Source organism: Manis pentadactyla, chromosome 2 (assembly GCF_030020395.1).
Source record: "Manis pentadactyla isolate mManPen7 chromosome 2, mManPen7.hap1, whole genome shotgun sequence".
NCBI lineage: Eukaryota > Metazoa > Chordata > Mammalia > Pholidota > Manidae > Manis > Manis pentadactyla.
Genome location: NC_080020.1, coordinates 203,952,618 through 203,978,052, shown reverse-complemented (window position 1 = coordinate 203,978,052; position 25,435 = coordinate 203,952,618).

Here is a 25,435-nt window from a genome sequence, read left to right as displayed (position 1 = left end):
AATAGTAAATAACCAAATTATCAAACAATATAGGATTTCATAAATTATTATAAATCCATGAACAGGACCGCTGCTGTCATTAAAAATATCATGGTAGATAAACAGTTAAAAACATATACTTCAGAGAAAACAGTTTCTAAAATGCTGTGGGCTATTGATTCTAATTGGAGGATATATCTGGAAGATATTTACAGAAATATAAATCGGGGGTCAAGAGTGCTGTATTACAGAACTCAGGCTGTAATCTGCGTGAAACAGCCCTGGAGCTGTGTGATGCACTCACTGGTCCTAAGTGGTTATTTCTGGGTTGTAGGATCACTGTCCTCTAGTGCTTACTTCATTTTCCTTCTTTTTAGAACAAACATGACTTAATTTTTCCTTTTAATAAAAGTTACAAAAAATGGCAAATGGAGTTTGCATTGAACCCAGGACCACTTTGAACACTCGAGATGTCCTGCTTCTCCAACTATACGGTAATGCAAGCAGAGGCGCCCAAATTCAAATGTGCATCAGAATCATCCGGAGGGCCTGTTAAACCGCGGATGACTGGGCTCCGCCCCTAGGGTTTCCGTTTTAGTAGGTGGTGGGTGGACTCGGGCCTGCACTGGCTCTGCCATTTCTGCCTGGGCCTGAACCGGCATTTTGACCACCACTGAGGAAAAGTGTGATTGGTGGAAAAAGGCCCCAGTAAACTGGGTCTTAGCTCTGTTTTGGAATTCTTTTGGTCACAGATTTTTTGAAGCCTCATTTCTGAACTCTAGCCCTCCACAAGACCCTCTTTTATCATTCCGGGACCCTTTGACACACAGGTGAATTCACATAAGGCAAAGACTTGACTTTCAGCTGCTCTTCCAGGCTCAGGACTGGAGGAACATGACAGATACTTGGAAGCCCTTTTTGGCTGATCTGCTTGTTTTCTTGTTTTGGGCTTCCCCCCTCCCTTCTCTATAAAACGGTGGTAAATGGTGACTCTTCATTGCAGGTTCAACATGAAAAATAGCATACATTTGTAATGTTAAGATTTGTTGGAAGAACATCACAAGTTCCTGGTCTATTAGGAAGGCAAAAAAAATCTGCCTTTATGTTTACAACCAGTTCTTCTTAATTATGTAAATTATCTAATCTTCAAAAGAGGTCAAAGGAGGCTTTGGACAAGTGAAGTGCTGTTGTACTTAAATTTAGATTTAAGATTTGTCTTAGGTTTGCATATAGCACACACTTTGATATTTAAGTGATAACATTCCCCTGTGTAAACATCTTTTTGACTAAAGCATTCCTGAAGGGAGAGATGCTACAAAGGTGAGAACTTCTTCCTTTGGATGTGTAAAATAAAGGGTACAGAGCAATTGAGTGAGGATGATTTGAAGCCCATAATGATGGCTTTTTATTGTTGTGCTTTTCAAAAACACTGTTTTAAGTGTGTTCAAATTATCTGATTTCCTCAACCACCTGAGGTGGGCTGGGTTGAGCCTGTTTGTGCCTGCTCTGAGATCAAGAAGCAGACCTGAAGTGGCTGTGAGTTGCCTGTGCCCGTGCTTGCTTTAGATGGGTTGTGAGCTGGGACTTAGACCCAGGTATTTCCACTCTGGAGAAATATGGGGTACTTGTTGACCTATTGGTCACTCTTGGTTTTTTTTGAGTCTCTGAGGGCAATAGGAAGGCCAGGGCCACGTTAAGGACTCAGCTGTAACAGAGTTGCTTCAGTTCTGTACTGGTAGCTCTCATACAGGCACAGCACCGCGGGTGGTGTGCCTTTTCCTAAAAATTGTGACTAAAATTTTTTTTTCTTTTCCTTGAAAGAGTTGGCAACACCACAGAATTGTGTAATAGGGTGTAATTTTAGAAACAACCATCAAATGAAGTCACTTTAAGCATTAGCCAAAAAACGGCCTAATGCTTTCTAATTCTGATGGGAAGGGATTTTACATTATGAAGTTTTTAAAATTTCATTCTTTGCACTTGCCTTTTCCCATAAAATCTGCATATTAAGAGCCTGGGTGATTTCCTGGCATGAGTTCTGCAAAGCCAAGGCCAACTGTTCAGGGCAAGATGAAGGGGCAGGGAGGCAGCCTGGGACTGTAGATTCTGCTCAGTCACACTGCATAAAAAGTGTGCATCTCGTCCTTTAGTCACAAAAGCCATGGGAGGCAGCTCCTTGGAGGAAAACTCTTTTCAAGATCACTTTGACAGGAGGGGCCTTGGCAAGACTGCAGAATGTTTCTGAAGGATGCATACATGTGGGGCATCTCTGGAGAGAAATATTTCACAGCAGACACTTTTACCTTTGAGTTTTGAGGAAAAACTGGAAAAATAGGAACTCTTTCAGTCTTAGGGTCCCCATATGCCCGATGTTCAAATGCCAGGAACTGAGTCCTGAAGCTAAGGTCAGAAAGGTCCGCAGTGAGCTACAGATGAACACACATCAGCTGTGCTGGCACCCTAGGGCTGTCCAAGGAGTCCTATCCCCGGTCTGCTGCACATACAGAAGACCCCTGGATGGTGTTGCCAATGCTTTCCTCTGAGGAGACACGTCTTGGAAGCTTGAGGCTCAGTCAGTGGCTGAGGACTTTGTCAGAAACAAATCTGGACTTAGGTAAGGAAAAACTTTACTCAAAAAGAACATTGCAATAGGGAGTGCACTAAGGTTTCAGATCTATAAGCAGCTCAAAAACCATCAGTTTTTTTTTTTTTTAGAGAGAAGGGGAAGCAGGGCTAGGTGGAATCTTTGAGGGGGATCAGGCAAGCAAGTGAGGCAGAGACAGCATGGGATGGTTCGACAGGAATGCTTCTCCCTGTAGTTGGCCTACAACATGGAGGAGCTGTTAACAGCTCAATGTTGTGCATTTTAGTGCTTGCACAGGCTTGGGGCAAGTGTAAGTTGAGGGGCCTGTGCAGAGAAGAAAAGCCTAATTAAAGTTCGGTCAGGCCAGGTCTGTGGGTGACTAGCGGGCAGTCGTGAGCACTGGGTCCAGCTTCATGCTCTGGGTAACTGGTGAAGGTCAACTCGGCAGTCATTCCTGAATGTGAGCTCCCAAATAGGCTGCACCTGGGGCCTTATCAGAACTATTCCATGATTCCCCCCTTGTGAATTTGTATTTTAACAGGTGTCTCTGATTCTGGTGCAGACCCTAGTTTGGGAACAAGTAGTGTCGTGAACAATGGATTTAGTCAGAACACCTGGTTTAGCTCAGTGCATTTACTACATATGAGCTGGGAAAAATCCCTTAATTACTCTTAGCTTCAATCTCCCCATCTATAAAATGGCAATATGACTATCTACTTCACTGTGGGGGATATGATGCTGATGTGAAGGTTCCAATAGGAAATGGAAAAAAATTTCAAGCACCAGTTTATTACTGTAGGGTGGTAACCTCCAATCAATTGCTGATTTTGTTGGCTGGGTTCTTGTTTGCTTCTGCGTTCTGCTTTCTGCTTTCTCATCCCTCCCAGCTAGTAAGCCCTGGCCCGTTGCCTCCAGCTGTGAGCAGATATCCACTTAACCCAACATACTGTCAGGAAACAATTTGTGTACTGCAATGGGGAAAATATTGGGTATATGAATTGAACAGGCTTCTGAGATTTCATGATTCAAGAGTGGGCTCAGAATCCATCTTCTGGTACTTGTCCAGTGTACTAGAAACTGTGTGTGTGTGTGTGTGTGTGTGTGTGTGAGAGAGAGAGAGAGAGAGAGAGAGAGAGAGACAGACAGATCATAAATACAGGGCTTACCTGGAGAGAAGAACAATGTACTTAGAGCCACAGTTTCTCCTGAGCACAGACTGGATTGGGCAATATAACCTTGGTGGTACGATGGTAGGATAATGGAACTAATGCCTTTTAGAAGTTTTTTTTGCTGTTTGTTTTTAGCTTTCACATTAGGGTGGGGTTTTTTTTTGTGTGTGAAGACAGTGAAATTGTTTTAAAAAAGGAAAGAGGAGAAAAGCCTGACATTATGGCAGGAACTTTGCTGATTAGGACTCTGATCAACAGCACTTCCCACCACTGATTTTTTACCTACAGTCCCGACTTTCTCCAGGGTTCTCTGACTCATGTTCCCGTTGTGTGTAAAAGGGGCACAATACTCATGAAGTCACAGGAGCAAATGTTTTCCTGACCTTAACAGTGTGTATCATGTATATCCTTTTCTTCCTTCCTTTCTCCCTCCAAACCTTTTTTAGGGTCAGTTCTGTGCCAGACAGATACTGTATCAGATGCTAGACTATAAAAGATGAGCAAAACCTTAACCCTACTGTGAGCTTAAAGTCTAGCCACTGGGATGGATTTTGGAGCATGAAACACCTGCCCAAGGAAAATTGGTCCCAGATGAAAATAGTTAAGGTCTGGAAATCTTCATGTACTGGGTACAGACCTCTGCTATGAGTCAAAGGGCCTGGGTTCTGCCATTCAGTAAATGTATGATTTGGAATTATATCTTTTGACAGTATCTAATGTGTCTGAGAAATATCCTGACTGATGCGTAGATAGAATTTCATTAGAGGGTCAGATGAGTTTTATATGCAAGTTGCTGAGGATTATAAAATGTTTTACAGGAATAAAGTATACTAATAATGAGGGCCCTCACTCAAAACAACAGTATTCCTAATAGCCCAAAGGTGGAAGCAAACCAATGTTCGTCAACTGATGAACAGATAAAAGGACTGTGATATATTCACACAATGGAATGATCAGCCATGAAAAAGAATGAAGTACTGATACATGACACAGTGTGACTGCATCTCAAAAAATGTGCTAAGTAGAAGCAAAAGGCAGAGGTCCCATATTGTGTGACTTCCATATATGCCACATAATAGGTAAATCCATAGACACAGCAGACTAGTGGCTGCCAGGGGCTGAGGGATAAGGGGAGCAACTACTTAATAGATACAGGATTTTCTTTTAGAGTGATGAAAGCATCTTGTAACTAGATAGAGGATGTTTCACTGAATAGTACACTTTAAAATAGTTAATGATTCATTTTAGTGTGAATTTTCAATTAAAGATGGAAGGTGGAGGGATGAGGGCACTGGGAGTATTCTTTAGGATCCTGAACATCCCATTCCAGTCTATAAGTTACCTTTGCTCTTAGGAAAGATCAGGGTAAAAGCTTTGGAGTTCTCATCTACCTGAGAATTGGGTTTCAATGGAGTAGCTTATGTTACAGTTTGAGTAAAACATTTCCCCTTGCCTTGCATTCCTGGAGCCATTCTCAGTTTCAGGGAATGGGTTCCTTTAAAGAATGTAGAAAACCTGTTTTTCTTAAAGTCAACCTATCTTTTTAGCAGTTTGGGAATTAACATCGAGTTTTACTTCTGACATGTTAGAATTTTTTTTTCCTGGGTCATTTTCTAGGTGAATTATTCCCTGCTAAGGTGAAAATAGCCTCCTTAATTTCATCTCCTGACATGATTTGAGTATTGCTATTTCATTATTCTGCTTTGTAGATTAGGAAGTCAGTCTCCAAAGAGCAAATACAATTTAATGGACTCAACCTGAGACATTGCTAAGGTGAAAAATTGCTGTAAGGGTCAACTAAATGATGACTAATTATCTCTGAATACACACACATGCTCCCAGAGTCCTCCAGGGCCTAACATGTTCATCTGGGATCCAGGTGCCTACTAGGAAAACCCCCACCCCTGCTGGGCCCTCATAAACATTATTTTTAACACTTTAGAAGGAATGCATCTAGTCACTGAATATTTTATTTTTTTCTCCGGGAAGCTGATTATATTTTGCTGGAATCTTCCTTTTCTCCTGAAATGCCTTTTAAAAACTCTAGGGTTTATTTTTTATGAACTTGGACTAAGGCATCCAGTATCTAATAGAGTTCTAGTTAGTGGCAGAATCCATGGGTAGGATGAATTGTACCAGAGAGGCTTCTAGTTATTTCCAAAGAAGTAGAAATGGTGGCAAATTGCTGATTTGTTCTCTGTGTAACTCAAATAAATCCCAGAGTCTCATGTAGCTCAGTATATGTTGATACTGCATCAAGGAAATAGTCTAATTTCAGAAGACAAAGAAAAATGTCTTTGTTGTTTCTTTAGTACAGTTATTTCATATAGCATTCCACACCGAAGGCTTCCTAGGAAATTTAGCAGTCTTCCCTTCTTCATGGTTTCCATTCATGCCAGCTGCTGAAAAATTGTTCCTCTCTGTCTCTGGCAGTCTTTCACTGCTGCACTGTCCCCATTCCTTCCCCTCAGTTATTCTTGCTGTGGCCTCACAGCTCTGTCATCTCTAAAGCCCCTAGTCCCTGTAAGGGCCCTCTCCCTGAGTGCAGCTCCCTGGAAAGCAGAAAGGCTGTGCCTTTCCCGCCATCCCACGGTGCAGGCCATGCCCCCACACCCCAGTCCATGCCCAGGCTGGCTCCCCAGGCAGTTAAACTGGCTATGTGTCCACTTTCTCAAAGAGCATACTTACATTTGGGCCCTGAAGCTGCTTGTGAGTAGGGCAGGGAGAGTAGGTCCTTCTGTTTTTATACTTGTACCCACTTATATGCAGAGCAGCTAGAAACTCTTTAGGATAAGTAGTGGGAAGGCTAAAAAGAACTGCACTAGAAAACTCTAGGGTTGTGGAAAGTGATACAGCATAGATGTCAAGACTGGAGGTTTTAGAGTTGGGCAAGATTGTATTTAGGTCCTTCATTTCCTAGCTGTGTGGCCTTTGCAAAGTTTACCCCTCTAAACACCAGTGTTCTCTTCAAAATGCTCAAGTGTCCTGTAGCGGTGCCCTGGATCTCCGAGCAGAGGGCTGCGTCTTCTGACTCAGTTTGACTGGCTCATTCCTGAGTCTTCATGGCATCTTGCCCTCTGAGAAGGTGCTGCTTCCCTCTTCAGGCCAGGTGGGTGTGGATTTTATTTTTATTCCACCCCCTGGTAAACAGGTGAGTGGAGTATAAGTGGTCTGTCTTCTGCTTTGTTGGTAACTTTATAACACCTCTCTTGGTCTTACACAATCACTAAGGAGAAACAAAACTATCGAATGAAAAATATTAGTGTCAGCTAAGAAGCTGACAGCAGATGCATTAAGCATCACTCTGCAACTGGTTTAGGGAGTTTATTCCTTTAAGCCCAAGGAATTAAGAGCACAGTGGTGGCAATGAAGAGTTACAGAAAGCATGCTGAGTCACTGCAACCTGCTTCAGAGAAGGAGAGCTCTAGATGTCAGACTGTGCCGGGAGGGAGAAGGGACTGTGCCTGATTTTTGGATGACAAATGTGGCCAATACTAGATGCATAACTTGCAAGGCCTAGAGCAATATGAATGCAGGGCCTCCCTTTTAAAAACTAAGAATTATAAGACCACAACTGCAGCATTAACCCAAGCTTAGGGCCCTTGGGAGCAGGGTCCCTGTGTGACTACGCAAGTTGCACACCCACCAAGCCTGTCCTGAGAGTGGTGCCGGCGACTTCCCCATGTGTGCTCACTGTGGCCCTCATACTGCATTTTGATGGCAGCAGGTCTTACCTGTGAGCTCCAGGAGGATGGATCATGCAAGGAGGGGCTAGCAAGGAAGCCAGCATATAATACAGAGAGAGAAAGGGAGGGAGTCTGATGTAGGTTCCCTGACCTACTGCCATCCTCTCCTCCTGGCACTCTAATAAGTGGGTTGGCAATAGGGTGGAAGGTCTCTGATGTATGCTAAGCCTTTTTAAAATTCCCAGGACTTTAGTTTCCTTCAAATTCCAGTAAAGGTTTTACTTGTAAGTTCTCTAAAGGATAGTGACATTAAGGCTGAAGGAAAATGAGATAAAATCCCAAGAAATCAAAATGGGATCTTTGTCTTTTGAAAGCAGGAAGGTTAAAATTGGAGTGGGAGAAACGACAATCAGGTTTGTAAGTAGGATTTGATTTTAAATAGCATTTAATATCTTAGGTGGATGTCTTCCAGGGAAACAAGCTGTTGAATGACGGGGGTTTGTGCTGTCAGATCAGTTGGTGAGCAAGCTTTAAGCTGAGAAATTTCATTTTGATGATCACTGAAGAAAATATTCTTTTGGCTTCATCAATCTAGAAGAGTGTCATCTGGAAGAGAATTTGTTCTTTTCTAGAAGTTGGCTTATCTGTGTTGAAGAGAATATTAGAAATGTGTATCTTTATAGTCCTTATTAACAAAGTGAATATCTCATGCAAGGATTCTTTACTAGAAAAGAATGTGTTCTGGGTTAAGCTATCTCATGACAGTACAGGATGAACTTACATTAGAGTCTGACCTTATTACCCTTTCACCTTTGGGGCCCTCCTACCTGCTGAGCACAAGGATGAAGAAAAAGTGTCTTGATGCTGTCAGAGAATCACACAATTTGAAGTTTTCCTTTGACTGTATGTACTTTAAAATACAAAACTCACCTTTTCCTCTAACATTTCCTGAAGTAAACCTAATGGTTATAACTAATGTTATTTGAGTGGTCTGCTGGTCACCAGTCTACCTACTTGTAGATGTCGAGAAACCAGACTTTAAATAATGTACCAGAATCAAGGTGTCTTTAACAACTCTTCAGTGACACCTTTAATAAAACATGCACTAAGACTATTTTAGGTGATGACTCAAATGATAAAACTCCAGCTTCTCCTCTGATGTAAAGGATGCTTACAAAATGACAAGAGTGGCCATAACTGGCTATTGTTTATTCTCTGAGGTAAAATGAAATTGGGTGAGGACAAGCTGAGTTATGGACAGGGCCAAGAGGCCACCTGAGGATTTGCTAGTGATCTGAAAGGCAAAGAAAGGGCACAGAGAAAACATTGGGATACAGATCCATTGAAATGTGCAGACATACTGCCTTCCACCCAATGGTCTGAGCTAGCCCTTCCCAGTGTCACTGAGAGACTGAAGGTCAGGCAGCATGTTCTAAGGAAAAACAAACGAGGGCTTTCGTGTTCATGGTGGAAACTCCATTTTCCTAGATTTTGGGAAGGTGCTGGGAGATGAATCAGTTTTATTAGGTCCCATCAACAGAAGATGATAAACTGTGAATGTTTCTATTGTCTGAGAAAAGGGATTTGATAGAGAGAATGCCAAGATTGTAAATGGAGAATGTGACAGAGGTGAAATGTGCTTTTCTTAAACATGGCTTTTTGGTGTTTGGCCAGCTTTCCAAAGGGATTTGGCATTTGTCTTCCTACGGTAATGAAGTTGCAACTTTCTAGGGTAGAACTAATTGACATATTTTGCCGGAGAGAAAAATACTGTTTAACATGTATTAAGATATAGAGAGGTTAAAACTAGTGGCATTAATCTTAGCCCCATATAAATGAAGTTGTAGCTCAAAGAAATGTAGAACACATGGGTTAGGATGGCCTGTATACCTTCTTCAGGCTAACTATGCCTCATTAAGAGTAGGCTGAGCATAGTGAAATGGAGAAATAGGTTAATATTGGGTTCTGGTAATTGACTCTCTATCACCATCATGATTATTACCATTGTAGCTATCTCTGGGATTTGCTAGTCAGTCATTGAGCTAAGCAATTTACATTAAGTCTTCCTAATAATTGTGAGGAAGGTATTATTACTAGTTTATTTAAAAATTGAGGTTCAGTTAGGTTAAGGTGCTTTAGATGACAATGGTAAATGTAAGTCAGAGCCAGGTTTTAATTTCATGTGTATTTCCAAAATTTATACTATCTCTTATGTCTTAAGGGATTCTGAAAATGCAGGATCAAAGTGTACTCTTGGCCAACTAAGATAAAAGCCACACTTTAGTTGGAAAATAGAGTGTACATTGTCTTCTGCCTCACCTTCTTCTGAAAAATATACTGATAGTTCCTTGGAGGAAGTATCAGTCTATGTTTCACAAGAAGTTGGCTTCATACTTTTTAGGACTAGAGAATGAGACCCAGGCAGAGGCTAATCGGAACATGCTGTCCCCTAGCCGAAGCGGTTGGGTTAGAGGCACCATCTGACGCAGGTCAGAGTTAGTGAGACTTAATTCTGGGACATCGATTTCTGTCATGGAAGCAGACTCACTTTTTCTGTTAAAATTGAAATTGGGAAGATTCAGGCTATATAAGAAATACAGTCTCTTGCAGCCTCAGGGTAAAAGCCTATTGAAGGTAAACCAGTACAGAAGAAGGCGGAGAGATGGAAGGAGAGAAACTCGTTCCTGGTCACTTCACTTGACTCCTGCTCAAAGCAGTACCTGAAACCAGTACCCAGACTTTCTCGTAGCCTTGGGTCAGTTTCCTTCACTTGCAAGAAGAATTCTAGCTACAGTTCTGAAGTCAGTTAATGATCTGTCCCTCTGCAATCCTCATTTTGCTATGAATGCTGAATACCCCACACTCTGTCTCTTCTCTGAGTAGCTTCGTAACTACTTTGTCCCCTTTTGGTATCTCAGCCAAAGCACCAGTAAGCCTTTGTCTACTGTTGTGAATGTGGGTTTATTTCCTTTCTCTCCCTCATTTGTTTTTGGAGTAGGGTGGGGTGGGAGGGGTTAGGTTTCAGAAATGACCCTGCTTGTTCTTGGAAATGTGTCCTATCTGCTTCTCTTGTTCAACTTTGATGGATAAAGTTCTTCCTAAGCAAAGTGACTGTGGGTAAGTGGTTCCTCTTATGAGGGGATCCAGCATTCCTGGAGGGCCACAGACTCTAACATAAGGGTTTATTCATTCAACAAATATTTATTGTGCATCTACATTTCACTAGGTGCAATTCTAGGCACTTCTGTGATGGAACTTAAATTCTAGTGAGAGAGATGAAGAGATGTGTATTCAGGGAGAGGAGTGTCCCCGGTCAAAAAAAAAAGTTAATCCTTCCTTGTCTATAATCTTTGAAACTATTTTCAAGGCCAAGTTCAATTTAATGTAATTATTGAAAGCAACATGTCGTAAAAAGCTGTTTTAAGAGGCAGTAGATTGTAACACATCAGGCTGTAAAGTAATTCTTACTTGAATATAACAATTAAAACAAAGCTGATCAAAGGAGGCAGCACATTAGCATATGGAAGAAACTGTTGAAAGAATTTAAGAAATTCTGGCTGTAGGCCCAGTTAGGCCATTAACCATAAGAATAGTAGACTTCATTTAATTGTGAGTCAGTTTCAATAACCTATGAAATAAAGATGATATACTCTGGCAACCTTTCTACGAGAATTGAAAGGAGATCTCCATATACATGGGAAGTATTACTGCTATCTGAGTGTGTGTGTGTGTAAAATATATAAACAAGAGGAGGAGAGACTGAGAAACAGAAAGACTGGTTCCTGGTCACCTGTTCTTTCTCCAGGCCCTCCTGGGGCTGAAACACTCTTCTTGCCCTTTGGCCTCTGAGACAACCCTTGGGTCCTTCCAGTAAAACTGCCCCTTCATTTAGGCGAGTTTGAGTAGGTTTCAATTCCTTGTAAACAAGTGGTTTTCAGGAGAAGAGAGAATCTGAGGATGTGGGTGTAAGAGTAGTATTAAATCCTAGATTTTTCTACCAAATTTAAGAATTAGTCCTATAGCCTCCTTGACAGATGGTGATCTCGCTTCTGGTTAAATCTGGTGATGGAATGCTCACTGTGACTTGAAGAGGTCTATTCTGTTGTCAGATGGTCATCTTTCCCTGTCTGAATTTTCTTAGGTTCACCCACAGGTATCTCCCTAATCTTATACCTACTGCTTATGTGTGTGGTCTCATGTCCAGAGTTCACAGACTAATACTCTTTCTTCAGGATGGTTCTTCAATGCTTGGCAAAAATTACTGGGAATCTCATTTCTTTTGTATTGGAGGAACAAAAAATATGTATCTAGAATGAGCCAACCAGATAAGGAATCTAGATTTTTTCTTTGATTCTTTCATTGAAATATAGTTGATATGCAATATTGTTTTCAAGTATACAACATGCTGATTTGATAGTTATCTGTGTTACTAAATTCTTGCCCCAACTAGTAGTTACTGTCAGCATAGAATGATAATACATTATTATTGACTATATCCTCTGTTGTACTTTCATTCCTGTCACTAATTGATTTTTAAATGCTTATTGAGCATCTATATGTGCAAGACCCAGAGCTGGGGCCAAAATGACATCTTCCCTCCAGGAACTAGAAACCTCTTCAGATATTGAGGGGTACTGTTAAATTGTATCATGAAAGGATGGAAGAATGTGTTGGGAAAAATGTATGTGAGAGGACTTGGTGAGTAGTTTAAAAAAATAAACCAACACCTCAGACTTCAAAGTAATAAAAAATAGGAAAGATAAAATAAATCATAATCTCATACAAATTACAAAATGGATTTTGATGTTTTGGATAGTGTAATTCAAAGCACTTGATTATAACTGTTGAGTCCCATGTATTCCCCTCAGAATTGAGATATAATTGACATATAACATTGTATAAATTTAAGGTGTATAGCATGTGGATTTAATATACTTATATATTGTAAAATGATTACCATGAAATGCTAGGTAAGACCTACATCACTTCACACAATTACCATTTCTTTAGCACGTGTTACTTCTTAAAGCTGCATCTTTATCAAGTGTAGTAAATTGTATATGTAATACCTTAAGCAGCAATAAGATTTACAGCCTGCCTATGGAGGAGGTGTATTTATTTTTCCATTGTCAGTCTCCTTTAGAGTATTTCTTATGGGAAAAAACCTACAGCAAGGACAGAAAGACTAGCCCAGAACTAAACTCTTAATAAAGTCAGCGATTTCTATGGTGTATGAAGACTTTCTGGGAGCTGTGCCCATAGGGAGGATAGAAGGAAGGAAATCATATTTGAAAACGTTTTAAGTACATTTCATCTCCCCCTTGTGAGGTTTGTATAGAAAAGGGAGAACATAAAGGGAATAGATGAGCTAAAAGTAGATTTTTATTCAAAACATCTGTTTTTTCAGTGAATTATGAAATCAAAGAAAGAGAAATGGGAAAAGGAACCTAGGCCATGGCAAGGTACGTAGTTGGTTGGACTGAGCTTATTCTTTGGGGTTAAATGTTCATCTCTTATACTGGGAGGTAGTAGAGGGAGCCATAGGGCTGTGAGAAGGAGTTGGAGGAATTCCTTGGGCATTCACCGTGTTTTAGATGTAGAATAATTCATAGCTTCATAACGCCCTTCTCAACCAGGTGATAGCAGCTCTACTTTATAGGAGCGAGCTCAGAGATGCCCCATAATCTGTGACTGGAATAGACCCCAGCTCTGTCTCATGATAAAGTCTGTTTTCTTTCCTATAATGGTTGACTCATCAACTTCAGCTTTGTGTCCTGGTTATTAATCTCACAAACAAAACAATTTATGCCTAGGAGATGCCTACTTAGTTCTATCAGTCCCTTCTGCCCCTTCTTTTCCTGCTTGCAGAATAGTCAGAAGTCTCCAACAGGCCAGCCACAGGGCCCAGGTATGCGGGAGAAGAACAGCAGGAAATTTGGCACCAGCAGTGTTCAGATGCCAGCACTACCACTCAGCAGCTCTGTGACCTTGACAAGTTTACTGTCAGCTTCAGTTTCTTTATCTAAGCAATGCAACATACCTTCTCTGGTGGTCGTGCCGATCAACTGGTGTATGCAAAGCGCATGGCTGCAGTGTCTGGCACCCAGGAAGCATCCTGTCAGTGTCAGGCTGATACCCATAGAGGCTGCGGAGGGAGGAGAGAGTTGTCCTGGCTCCTCGTCCTTCCCCAGAGTGGCGCTCCTGCTCCTTCAGCTTTCTCCACCTTGGCTTTCCATTTTTCTCTGTAGGTTGTAGCTCTGAAATATATTTAACTACTAATGAATTTGTACCTTTTGGCAAATATAAATGAATCTGGGATCATTCTAAGTCTTCTATGATGCATCATTTGGGAGAAACTGAGAAGAAAACTACTTGGATTGGAATCAGTGGAAAACAGATTAAATGACAGCTAGTAAGCAGGAGAGGATAGGCCATTCCCAAGTCATTAACTGGGGTTATAGAGAGTTAGTCCTGAGATGTCACTGTCCATGGTGACCAGTAGGTCCCCACTGGATCATGAGTGTCAGCCAATATCAGACAGCTCGAGATTGGCTTTCCTTTAAGGTTTCAGTGCCTGAGATAGAAACATTAATAAACTTAGACCCTGGTCAATATGTGAGAAATATATAGTAAATGCCACTACTCCTGTTCTAGACATAAAACTCAAAACGAAATAAACCTCCCAAGATCATTCAAAGTTAGTGTCTTCCTGTCATCCTTAAAGCCTGTCATCCTCACTGCCTCTAGAGCCCTGACCCTCTCCATGAACGCCTGGAATGAAGAGACAGTGACGAGATGACAGGCTGGCAGATCTCCTGTCCCCCAAATGCAGTGTTTTTCACTCAACCTCTCGGGCCTTCCTGGGGCTTGGGTGTGTGTGGTGGAGGCCCGTGCCTGTCGGGTAATGAGCAGCTAGGGGGCTCATAGCCACTGGGCTGAGGATGTTATCTAGGCCAGAGCATTCTCTGTGGTTTCATCTGAATTATTTAATGTTTAGAATCTATACTCTAAATCTTATTCCAAAAGAAGAAAAAGTAGTCTCTGGAGGAATTGGTTTGAAACAGGAGGAGAGCATGGGCTCTGAGCCACGCTGCCTGGATTCAGGCCTGGGCCCCACCACTTGCTAATCGAGGGCCTTGGAGCAAGTGACTTCCATTCTCCAACATAGTTCTTCCCCTGTTAGAGAAGGCTCTACGTGTGCCCCCATTTCTAGGGCTCAAACCCTGGCCATCCTTCAGAATCCAGCTTGGATGCATCCCTTCCATGAAGCCTTTCCTGAGTTTCCCCCCTTGGTGCTCTGCCCATTGTCTTGTCTGCTCTTCTGGTACTTCTTGCATCACAATTACAAATTTATCTTAATTCAGTAAAAAGGAATAAGACCTCTGAGAACAGGAGACTGAGTCCTACACTCTTCTGCCTAGTGCCTTAAGGAGAAGGCCTGCAAGAGCTGCTAACTGAGTGTACGAAAGCTAAAACCAAAACTAGAGTGGTTTCCATGTACCAGGCATTAGGCAACATGCTTTACATGGATCCTTTCATTTAATCCTCACCAAACTCTGAAGGAGTAGCATGGTTCTTGACATTTTTAGATGAGGAAACTTTGTTTTATGAAGATTAGGTCAGGCCATTAAGAACTAAAGTTCAAACCAAACCAGTTTTAAGCCAATCTGGTGAATATTAGGAAATAAGAGTTAATGTTTACATAGCACTTACGTACCAAGCACTGGTCTAGGCACTTGTATATATTAACTCATTTAATCCTGACCACAATCCCACAAAGTGAATAGTAGTGTTAAACCCATTTAGTGGATGAGAAAGCAGAGGAACAGAACTTAAGTAATTTTCTTAGGATGACATAGCATAGAAGTAGTAAAGCTGGGATTCAAACTTAGGCAAATTATTTTTGATTTTCAATTAAATTTTTACACTTGGATTAGTGGCTTCTTAGGGAAAATATTCTAAGCTTGAGGTTACATGGGACAGCCTCATTTTCTAGGTGTTTGAAAAATTAGTCCCCTCTATTCTCTAAAGTATAATTTCTTACATTCTATTCAGGAAACAAAACAGTATAAAAATAGCCCAATGTATGAATCTCCAATGGTGGTCAAATTTTCATGAAAGATATGAAGATTATGAAACCAGATAAAAATTATGCTAAGCAGGGACTGTCCTGATTTGTCTCCACAAATGTGAGAAACTCTTAGTTTTCTTTCTTCCAGGGAAGTTAAATGGTTACAGGAACCTTGAAGTTCATCTAGATTGTAGCATGTTATAGGATTTCCTTCTTAAAGGCAGAGTAATATTCCATTCTGTGCACTTACCCCACTTTGTTAATCCCTTCACCTGTTGATGGGCCTTTGGGTTGCTTCTACCTTTGGTTGTTGTGAATAGTGCTACTTACTATGAGCACAGATGTGAAAATATCTGAGACCCTGATTTCAATTCTTTGGGTAGGATTGCTGGATCATAGGGTAGTTCCATTTTACATTTCCTTAGGACTTTCCATCCTGCTTTCCACAGTTTGCACCATTCCAGCTGCACCATTTTACATTCCTACCTAACAGTACACAAGGGTTCCCTCTTCTTCCTGTCCTCACCAACACTTCCCCCCACCACCTCCTGTAGTAACCATTATAATGGGCATGAGGTAATCTCTTAATTTTTGTCTTGAATAGAACCAGGGTTATGGAGAATTTAATCTTCATTATTAAAAGCATTAATCTCTTTATTCTGAGAGATATCTAACATGTTAATGGCATGATCTCTTCTTCCCCTCTAGGAGCCTCTAATCCAATAAAAGAATGATCTAAGCATCCTCACTACCTCCATAAGCTGCATTTACCCTTTTGCTTACATATGATATAAACATTATACCTGTTAATAAATAAAAATTTCTAGAATTTGCATGTTAAGGCAGGGTGAATTCTAGAGAGTTACTTCTTTTCCAATAAGGATGAGAAAATGGATTGTGAAAGCTTTTTGAAAAACCTAGTGAATCAGTGGGGTAGGGGATGGCTGGCTAGGATATGAGCCGAGATGAAGCTGCTTGGCCAGGGTGAGGTGTGCCCTGGGGGAACCTGGAGGCAAGAGCGAAATGATCAAATAGTCATAGAAGAGCAAATTTTCTTGGAGGGTACGAAAGAGCTGAATGAAAAAAGGAAATAAAGATTCAAGACATGAGGTAAAGGGCTTAGGGAACCCCTTACGTTGCCCATATCTCTAATTCAGTGGGAAGCTGCTATAGGCCTTAAAAAAAAATATCTCTTTTGGCCTAATGCTGAGGTTTGATGAAGTTATGAGCAGTTCACTGAATATGTGATTCACTGAATATGTGATTCACAGGCATGATGGCCAAGGCTTTGTCTATGGACCTTACAGCAGGATGTGTAGGGTGGTGTCTTCATGTTCTTTCACTTTCTGCTTTTGATCCTAATTTCCTTCACCTTGGTGCTCTCATATTTTGTCCTTTGTTGTTCATAGGTTTCTGTCCCAGGAAATGGAATAATTGTTCTAGAACACTGTTCTGGCATTTTTCAATAGGAATGGTAATGTTGCGCCATTAACTCATTCTGTTAACATTATAAACATCCTTGCATTGCTTTGTGATTTTTTTTGCCTCTTGGCTACATAATTTTTAGATGGTTCTGTATGCCTATTCTTCACAAATGACTTTCCACCCTCTTAGACTTGGCCTTTGGAAGAAGAACAGAATTCTGCTTTTGGCTTAATGACACTGAATTCTTTGAAGAAAATCTTTCTTATGTAGCTAAGTTTTCTTCCATCACTCATCTCCTGTAGTCTTTTTAATTTTACTTTACATGTAGCGGTAAATTTCTATTTCATTTATTTCCATTTCCTATGGAAGGCTGACAATGATTCTTAACCAGATTCAACAGCCCTTTTATCTCTACATTTTTTAAGACGTTAGAATTTAATCAAAGCTACACTTCAGGAGAATTGCTAATACTCCACACCCAAATCTCCTACTAATATTAATTGAAGTATAAGGAGGAGTTGATAAATAGTACTCTTTTCTTGTTTTCTGTTTATAAGCTATTGAAAAGATGTGAGTTTAAAATAGAATATTACTGATAAAGTTGCTTCTAGAAAATGCCAGCCAGGTTTCTTGATTTATTCCCTACTCCCCCAGCTGAAACTTAGCTGACTATTCCAGGCTACCTTCCTGTCTCTCTTGCAGCTACCTCTCCCCTCACAGCAAGGATTTCCTGTTTCCTCTTCTTGAGTGACAGGAACTGCCCCTACATTTCCTTCTGCCCCAGGTTGTAACTTGCCTTCCTTCCTCTTCTGTAGGGTAAAAACTGAAGGGTTGCAGGGAAAGAAACAATTACCAAGAAACACAGATATGCTAGGAGGTATTTTCTTAAAAAAAAACCTATTGCACACACATGTAAATAGCCTGTGGTCATAATTGTCCTTATTCCCTGCCTCCCACCACCTAAAGCCATGATTGCTTTCCCAGAACAGATAATATCTATTCTTTCCCACAAATGACCTCTTTAACCCTCATAGGCTTGGCCTTTGCTTGGGAGGAAGAAGAGAAGCCATCAGCCATGAGATATTCAGAGGGTCCCTGTTAATGTTACACCCTGAGCCACAGGCTAAACATCAAGGACAGTCGCCTGCTAAGAATACAGACAGTTTCTGTGAGCAGGATGAATCAGTGAAGCTAGAAGTGGAGGCATTTGAGAAGGTCCTATTGTAAGATTTTGATAAATTCTGTAACTCCCAAACTAATAGAGATAAAAGGGCTGTTGAATCTGGTTAAGTATCATTGTCAGCCTTCCTTTGAAAAACAGGAAAAGGTCTATATCTCAAGCACAGCTTGTTCATATTCTAATACTCATCAGGTTTAATGTTTATATTTTCTCTTCTGAGTAAAAGCTAAAATGTAGAAACTATGAACCAAGTATCACTAAGATCTATGTGCTCTTCTTCCAGAAAGGGGGAAATTCATGTATGGCAACAACTGGAACAAATCACTTTAGGAATTCATGGAGGAATCTTTCCAAAAACTTGCCAGCTCTGGTCCAGTGTGGTTATTGAAGTCCAGAGCCTGCTGTGCCCCAGGTCAGATAGGAAAGTCAGGATTACTCGAGTCATACTATCTCTGAAACAGGTACCCACTAGTAGGCAAAACACATCTGACTATGCATGTTCTACATTTTTCTATTTGGCATTCCCTTGAGTACAGAAAGTGCTGTGGCAGAGTGATCATGGAACAGCAATATGGAACACAACCAGGTGCTGGGGGCAGCAGGAATGGGGAGTGGAAAGAGAACTCTAGAAGAAGGATTGTAGACTCCAGTGTGTGTGGTCCCAGGCAGAAAACTAAATAAGTAATTGGGTATCTAAAAACAAGACACAACAGTAGCACAAGATGACATTAGAAGGCGAACTGCATGGAAGGAAACAAAACACAGGCAGAGGGGCCTGTGATGAACCAAAGAGCATAATCCTCTGAGGGAGGCCGCCTCTGTTCAGCTCAGCTAGCATGGTGGCTCAAGTGCTGCCGGGCTTTCTGAAATCTCCAGTTTTTAAAGGATAGAAAATAATGCAAAGGCTTAAAATCACTAGATGAGCAAAAGGAAATATATCTGCAGGCAAATCTGACTGATTCAGATTATTAGAAAAAGACCCAATGTTATAAAGGGAAGGAGGGCTTTGGTGCATGCAGGACCAGCAGCCTGGGGCTCTCTATTTTTTATCTTTACTCCATATGCCACCTATCAATCCATGGTTTTCTGGCTCCTTTTCTTTCTTTTTTTTGTAGAAAGATTTAAAATCTGTGACACCTGTATTTTTTACAGAAGTCTCTTGGATTTTTCACAGAGGACTCCTTCAAAGAACACAGACACAAGTGTACTTGGACACACACAAGAAATGTAATTGTGGGTCAAATTGTAATATTTCCAGAATATCTCGCCTGGTTTTAGTATATTTGCATATCAACAGGAGCTCAAGGGTGGAAAGAAGTATGGCTTTAGTGGATTTGCATCATTCCTCAGGAGTGGTTAGAGAAGTTCATCTCCATATCAATAGGTAATTACCTGGTCAACAGAGGGCTTATCTGTACCTGAGAGGTGAGGGGGAGGCCCGGTTTTGCTGGAGCAGGAGAGAGAGAAGGCCCTGGACTGCAGTTTGTAAGCACTAAATGGATTTTAAACTTTGTTTCTCCCTTTGACTGATTTTGGTTTTTAGAGGTATTTTGCCCCAGGATTTCCCCTCCCCAGACTTGCAGTAATTCACACACTATAGTCTTCACTTATTGTATGAAATGGGAATCAATTGTTTCCTTGGGAGGTACAGGAGTTTTGATACACTAGAAGTGGTCAGTGGTGTCCTGACCAACGGGATACAGCAGATGTCTTGTTTGTCACCCCTGATTAGATAAAATGTCAGTTTGAGTGTCAGCAGGCATGCCTTTCCCTGTTCTTACAACCCATTGTTAGTCTAGGGAATCCCGGGGCACAAAATACCTCTAAAAACTGAAATCAGTCAAAGGAAGAAATAAAGTTTAAAGCCCGTTTATTGCTCACAAACTGGAGTCCCAGGCTGCCTTTCTCCTCTGCTCGGGAAGAAGCCAGCCAGCAAGCAAGCCAGTCCCTCCCCTTAACCTCTCAGGTTCAGACGTGCCCTCAGTTGCCCAGGTAATTACCCATTGATGTAGAGATGAACTTCTCTCCACCCCTGAGGATATGCAAATGCACTAAAGCCAGGCGAGATATTCTGGAAATGTTACAATTTTACCCACATCACCAACCCTGGGTCCACCTTTTGCCCCACATAGTGGTCCTGCCTGGGTGACTGACGATCCTGAGTCCATATGGATTTGTGATCCCTAACTTATATTCCTTTAAGATCAGTCATGATAGAAATAAATTCTCTACAGTATGATCTTATACCCCATCCACCATAAATATAGACAATAAAAAGTTTAAAGATTTACTCTAACATGGAGTGAAATATAGTAAGTTACTGACTTTTCACTTGATGTATTTCTGAGAGGTTTTTTGACCTTCCATGGTGCCAACCCCCTCTCTGCTTTGAGGATACTGATCATTTGGGGTCATTTTAATTCTGTGTAAACCACAAAGGTGGGAAACCTGGGTTATAGGCTATAATAAATGCTTTCAGTGGGGGGAGAGAAAGTGCTTAAAACATTAAAAAAATTTTTTATCTGTAATTTCCCAGAAGCCCCATCTTGTCTCATATCCTGTTGCCAAATGCTTCAGCCATATATATTCCCAGCCTGCTGCCTGTGAAGGGTTTGTAGTGCTTCCTACAAATATAGGGATTCAGGCTAGCCCTAGTCAACTGCTTCTCCACCACCCCCACTGAGATGGGATATTGGTCATAGGTTGATAATAGGATCGACCACTCAGACTTGGAATCTCTTGAGTTTGCACCTTCTAGTTTCCCTGCATGTGGGAATCCCTTGTACTATAAAGATCTTGAGAAGCCTCAGAAGGTTAGAATTCCAGATATCTGTGTCTGAATTTAAGTCCTTGTCCATCCTTGAAAATGTATCTCACCACAGTGTATTTACTTGTCTATCACAGGGGAAAGTACTTTTAAAATTTATTAGTTTGCTTTCCTCTTTTCCCTTTTTGAAAACAAATTCTCTAGCTCAGCCTTCCGCAGGCAGCCACCTGGATGGAAGGCAGACCAAGGAGCAGAATATATGACAAAGGAATACTAAGGAAAAGAGCAAGAACATACTCAGATTTTGATATGCAAGATCAGATTCTTCAGCAAGACAATAATTGGCTTGCAAGCCAAGCTGTGGTATTGAGAAAGGAATTTCAGTTCCCCTTATCTCTCCTTAAGAATATCAACAAATAAGACTGGATGGGTCAACAAATAAGCAGAGTCTCCACGAATGAGGAAGACTCCTTGTTGTCTGTGCCAGCCCAGCCCCTCTGAGAGGCAGAGCTTCGGATATAAGAGATTAAGAGAGCACCTCCTCTGTTTGCTGGTCTTGTAAGAGTGCAGAGATTAGAGATGAAGAGGGAGAAGGGTAGTACAACTTTTACCATCTTCCATTTTTCTTTCTTCAGGTTTAGACTTGAGGAGAAATAGATGTTGGGTAAATGAGGCCAGCGCCAGCTAGAGGTAGGCTAATTGTTCTTGTTCCTCTGGAGCTCAGCTATAGGGGAGCGTACTGAGTGGTCAGCATGGAGAAGCCAGCAGCTGAGCTTTCCTGAGGTGCCCTAATGCCTCTTCCAGGGAGTCACTGAGTTCAGAGTCAGTGGGCCTGTTACAGGGGCTGATAGACCAGTGCAGCGGCCCTCGACCAAGGATGTGGTAAATAGCTCCTGGGCCTGTGTTCCATGGAAGCCAAACAAACTATGGTGAGTTAGCATAGGAGTACCATCTGAGCCAGAAGACCGAGGCTGAATTATACGTACTTCAGCAGGGAAGGCAAGCAGGGCCCCGGGGCACCCAGAAAGAGCAGGACTATCCCAGAGGCCAGCTCAGGCCATTCAATGCACATAGAGCCCCAGTACAAGATCAGAAGGGCCTCCAATGTCCCCAGGACTCATGCCTTACTCAGCCCATAACCCTGGATGTCAAGTTAGGAGAGGCAGGGGCAGATAGAGGCAACCTGGGACTCTTGAGTATCCTTTTTTTTTTCTTTTTCTTTAAAATGAACACTATGTTAAAGGACTATTTAAATTTTTGAATCAGATTATATCTAAAGCAGATTAAGAAGTTAAGGACTTGGAAGAAAGATTACATGAATCATGGACTAAACAGTGATTTGTTTACCTTGCACACCTGAGTTGGATGAGTTCAATTTATTGGTGGTGTTATAAGCACATTCAAAAATCTGGTACTTCCACTAAGAAGTCAGCAAAATTTTTAGGGAAATTATGTGAATATTTCAAACCAAGAGACAGTCATTTAGAAAATTCTTCTACTTAGTAAACAAAATGGTGCAAGCCAGCTGTGAAATATTACAGCCCCTTTCAAGGTCAGCCACCAGTTCTTTGCTCACTTAGTAGTATCTTGTATCTTTACAGTTTATAAAACACTTTCATGTGAGAAATCTCATTTTATCCCTTCATGGTAGGGATTCCTGTGAGCGAGATAGGGGTGCACAGTAAGGCAAAAAAGGGAGTCAGCACCAAACTAATTAGCCCAAGTTGGTGAAGAGTGCAGATGGGGCTAACTTAGCTCATTTATGATCCTGGATCTAGCTTCAGCCCAGAGGTCTCAGCAGTTTTTCACCTGCTTCTGGTCGAGGGGCCCACTCAGATGGGAAAGTAACAATATGATGTGGTCAGGAATCTGGCAGTGGTGGTCACAGGGTTGTGAGGTGTGGTGGGACGGTCCTGTGAAGAGCACCCTGAGGTTTTCTGTCAGGCTGAATGAATATCCTGGTAAGTTATGGTCCTGGAAAAGATGGGTCCTGTTAATTCAAAAAATACTACCTGTTTTTCATATATTTATCATTTTAAACAGTTCCCCTTTTGGTGGCCTCAGGCTGCTGAAGCCTGATTAGCGCCCCTAGATCTTGAGATTAGTGTGGCCACATAGGACAGAGGAGACCAGGGCTGCTGTAGGAGGAGCATCTATTCCATGCTTGGGTCCTGACCTAAGGACTGTGAAAATGTGTCAAGAATGAAACCAGGAGATACACAAGTGGAAAATATGGTATTGAGTTGACTTACTCCAATGGTCAAACAAGTGAAGATCCATTAGGGATGGATGCATCAAAAGAAGTGTTCAGGAGAAGAAACGTCGAGACTGAGGCATAAAAGGCAATGGGGAATTTGCAGTTAAGTGGAGGTGGGTGGTGATTCCAGGTAGAAGGTACAACATTGCAAAGGACAAGTGAGGGGAGAGGGTGGGAAAGGTAACATTCATATAACTGTAAGCAGGCTAGTTTGCCTAGATCATAGATTGTATGAATTTTAGGATAATGAATCTGCAGATACAAATGGGCTAGAATGAGAAGAGCCATCCGTGATGCCTTGTTAACCATTAGTCATTAAAATGGCAGGAATCCACTCCTCAAAATGTGGTAAGCACAAAAGGGTTTTATAGGTTATTCAAACTCAAATCGATTGCGCTATATGTAAGTTTTTTCCAGAACATAGTGGAAGATGGAAAGTTACTTGAATCATTGTACAGGGATAGATTAACTTTGATACAAAAACCAAGAAACAAAATTTTAGGACCACTTCATTTGTGAACAGTGATACCAAAAAAAAAATTCTAATACATTGCATAGACAAATCTACAGCTTCATGCTGTCCATCTCTGCTATGGCAATGTTGTATCTGCAGAACCTTCAGTCCGTGTTGCCTCCCTGGTGATATCAGCCTATAGAAAGGTTATTCTGGACCCTTCTGTCCACCTTCCTGTAGGCCTTGTCCTAGGCTGCTCCACCATCTGCCCTTAGCTGCTGTCCTGGGCTTCCCTGGGTGTGAAGTAGTCTCAGCGCCTGGATGGGGGAGCTCAGCCCTTTCCCTGGGATCTCACTTCTTTTGGGGCAGGGAAGCCAATACTTGCCTCTCTTACCCTCCTTCCCCGCCTGTCTGCTTCTGGGGGAGATGGTGTTCATGTTTCTAGGTGTTTCTACTTGTTGGAATTAGTCAATGATAAGTTTTGCATTCTGGCAAAAATAGAACATCTGTAGAATGTCTTTCAATTAACTTCAGTGTTGGTATATGTTCTGACATCTCAAAAGTCAGAAAATGTCTTTATTAAATCCTATCATGCTAGAATTTAAAAGTGAAGATACAATATTCTGCTAATGATCTTTTCAGCAATGTCAAGATTTTAGCACATTGCATTCATTTTTCCAAAGCAATTGAGAAATCTGACATCATTTGGAGGTTGGTTGGGTGATGTTAGGGATATTTGCTTCCCTCATCCCCTTCAGAAGCCTTTCTTTTAAAAATATTTTTATCATAGTGAGTCTCAGCAGTAACATTGTTTCCTCCAACCTTGCAGTCAAAACTTTCCATCTGTGTCCCCAGGTCTGTCTGTAGTTCTGGAAAAGTCTCATCAGTCATTTCTTCCCCTTTTCTCTTTGGTGGACACATCTACTTCTGTTCTCTGTATCTTCTAATGTTTCTCTTTCTATACCTATATCCTTCCTCACCTCTCTGGGAGAGTTCCTCATCCCAATCTTTCAGCTCACTAATTTGCTCTTTAACTTGGTCCACTCTGCTGTTAATTCCTTCTATTGAGTTTTCATTGCATTGCAGCATTTTCCATACTCAAATTTTCAATCGTCTATGATCATTTATCTTGTCCCTGCTTTAGGTATTCATTCATTGTTTATTTTACCTTACATCAGTTCTATATGTTCTTGTTTTAAATTCCGGTGTTCTTCAGATACAAGTTGTTCCATTAGTTGTACTTATGTTCATGTATGATCCAGTTTGGCCTGATTGCCTTGCCTTACCTGCTCAGGACAGTGGTCTGCAGACTGAGGATAGAACCTCACCCCACTGTGGACTCAGCTCCTATGCACTAAATGGAAGATTAGGCAATGCTCTGGATGGAATGTTTTCCCCCACAAATTCATATGTTGAAGCCTTAATTCCCCACATGATGATATTTGGGGTTGGGGCCTTTGCGAGGTAGGTAGGTTTATATGACCTCATGAAGGTAGAGTTCCTGTGGTGGGATTAGTATCCTTATAAGAAGAAGAAGAGAGCTCTCACCAGAATCTCCCCATGCTGGACCTGGATCTTGATCTTCCATCTCCAGAATGGTGAGAAATAAATGTTGAAGCCACCCTGTCTAGAAGTTCACATGGAGTCTTCATGTTCTTGGTGAATGATTCCCTTGAGAAAAGATATATGGCCTGGCAAGGATGATTAGGATATGGCTAATTTAGTGTGAAGTTCTTTTAGGTTAGAGAAATTTTTTAACATTTTTGATTCCTATAAGAAAACAAGACTACTTAAGCTATCTGACACAGAAATAAATATTTATGGATATTAAAATTCTTGAAAAATCTATACAGCTATAGCTCT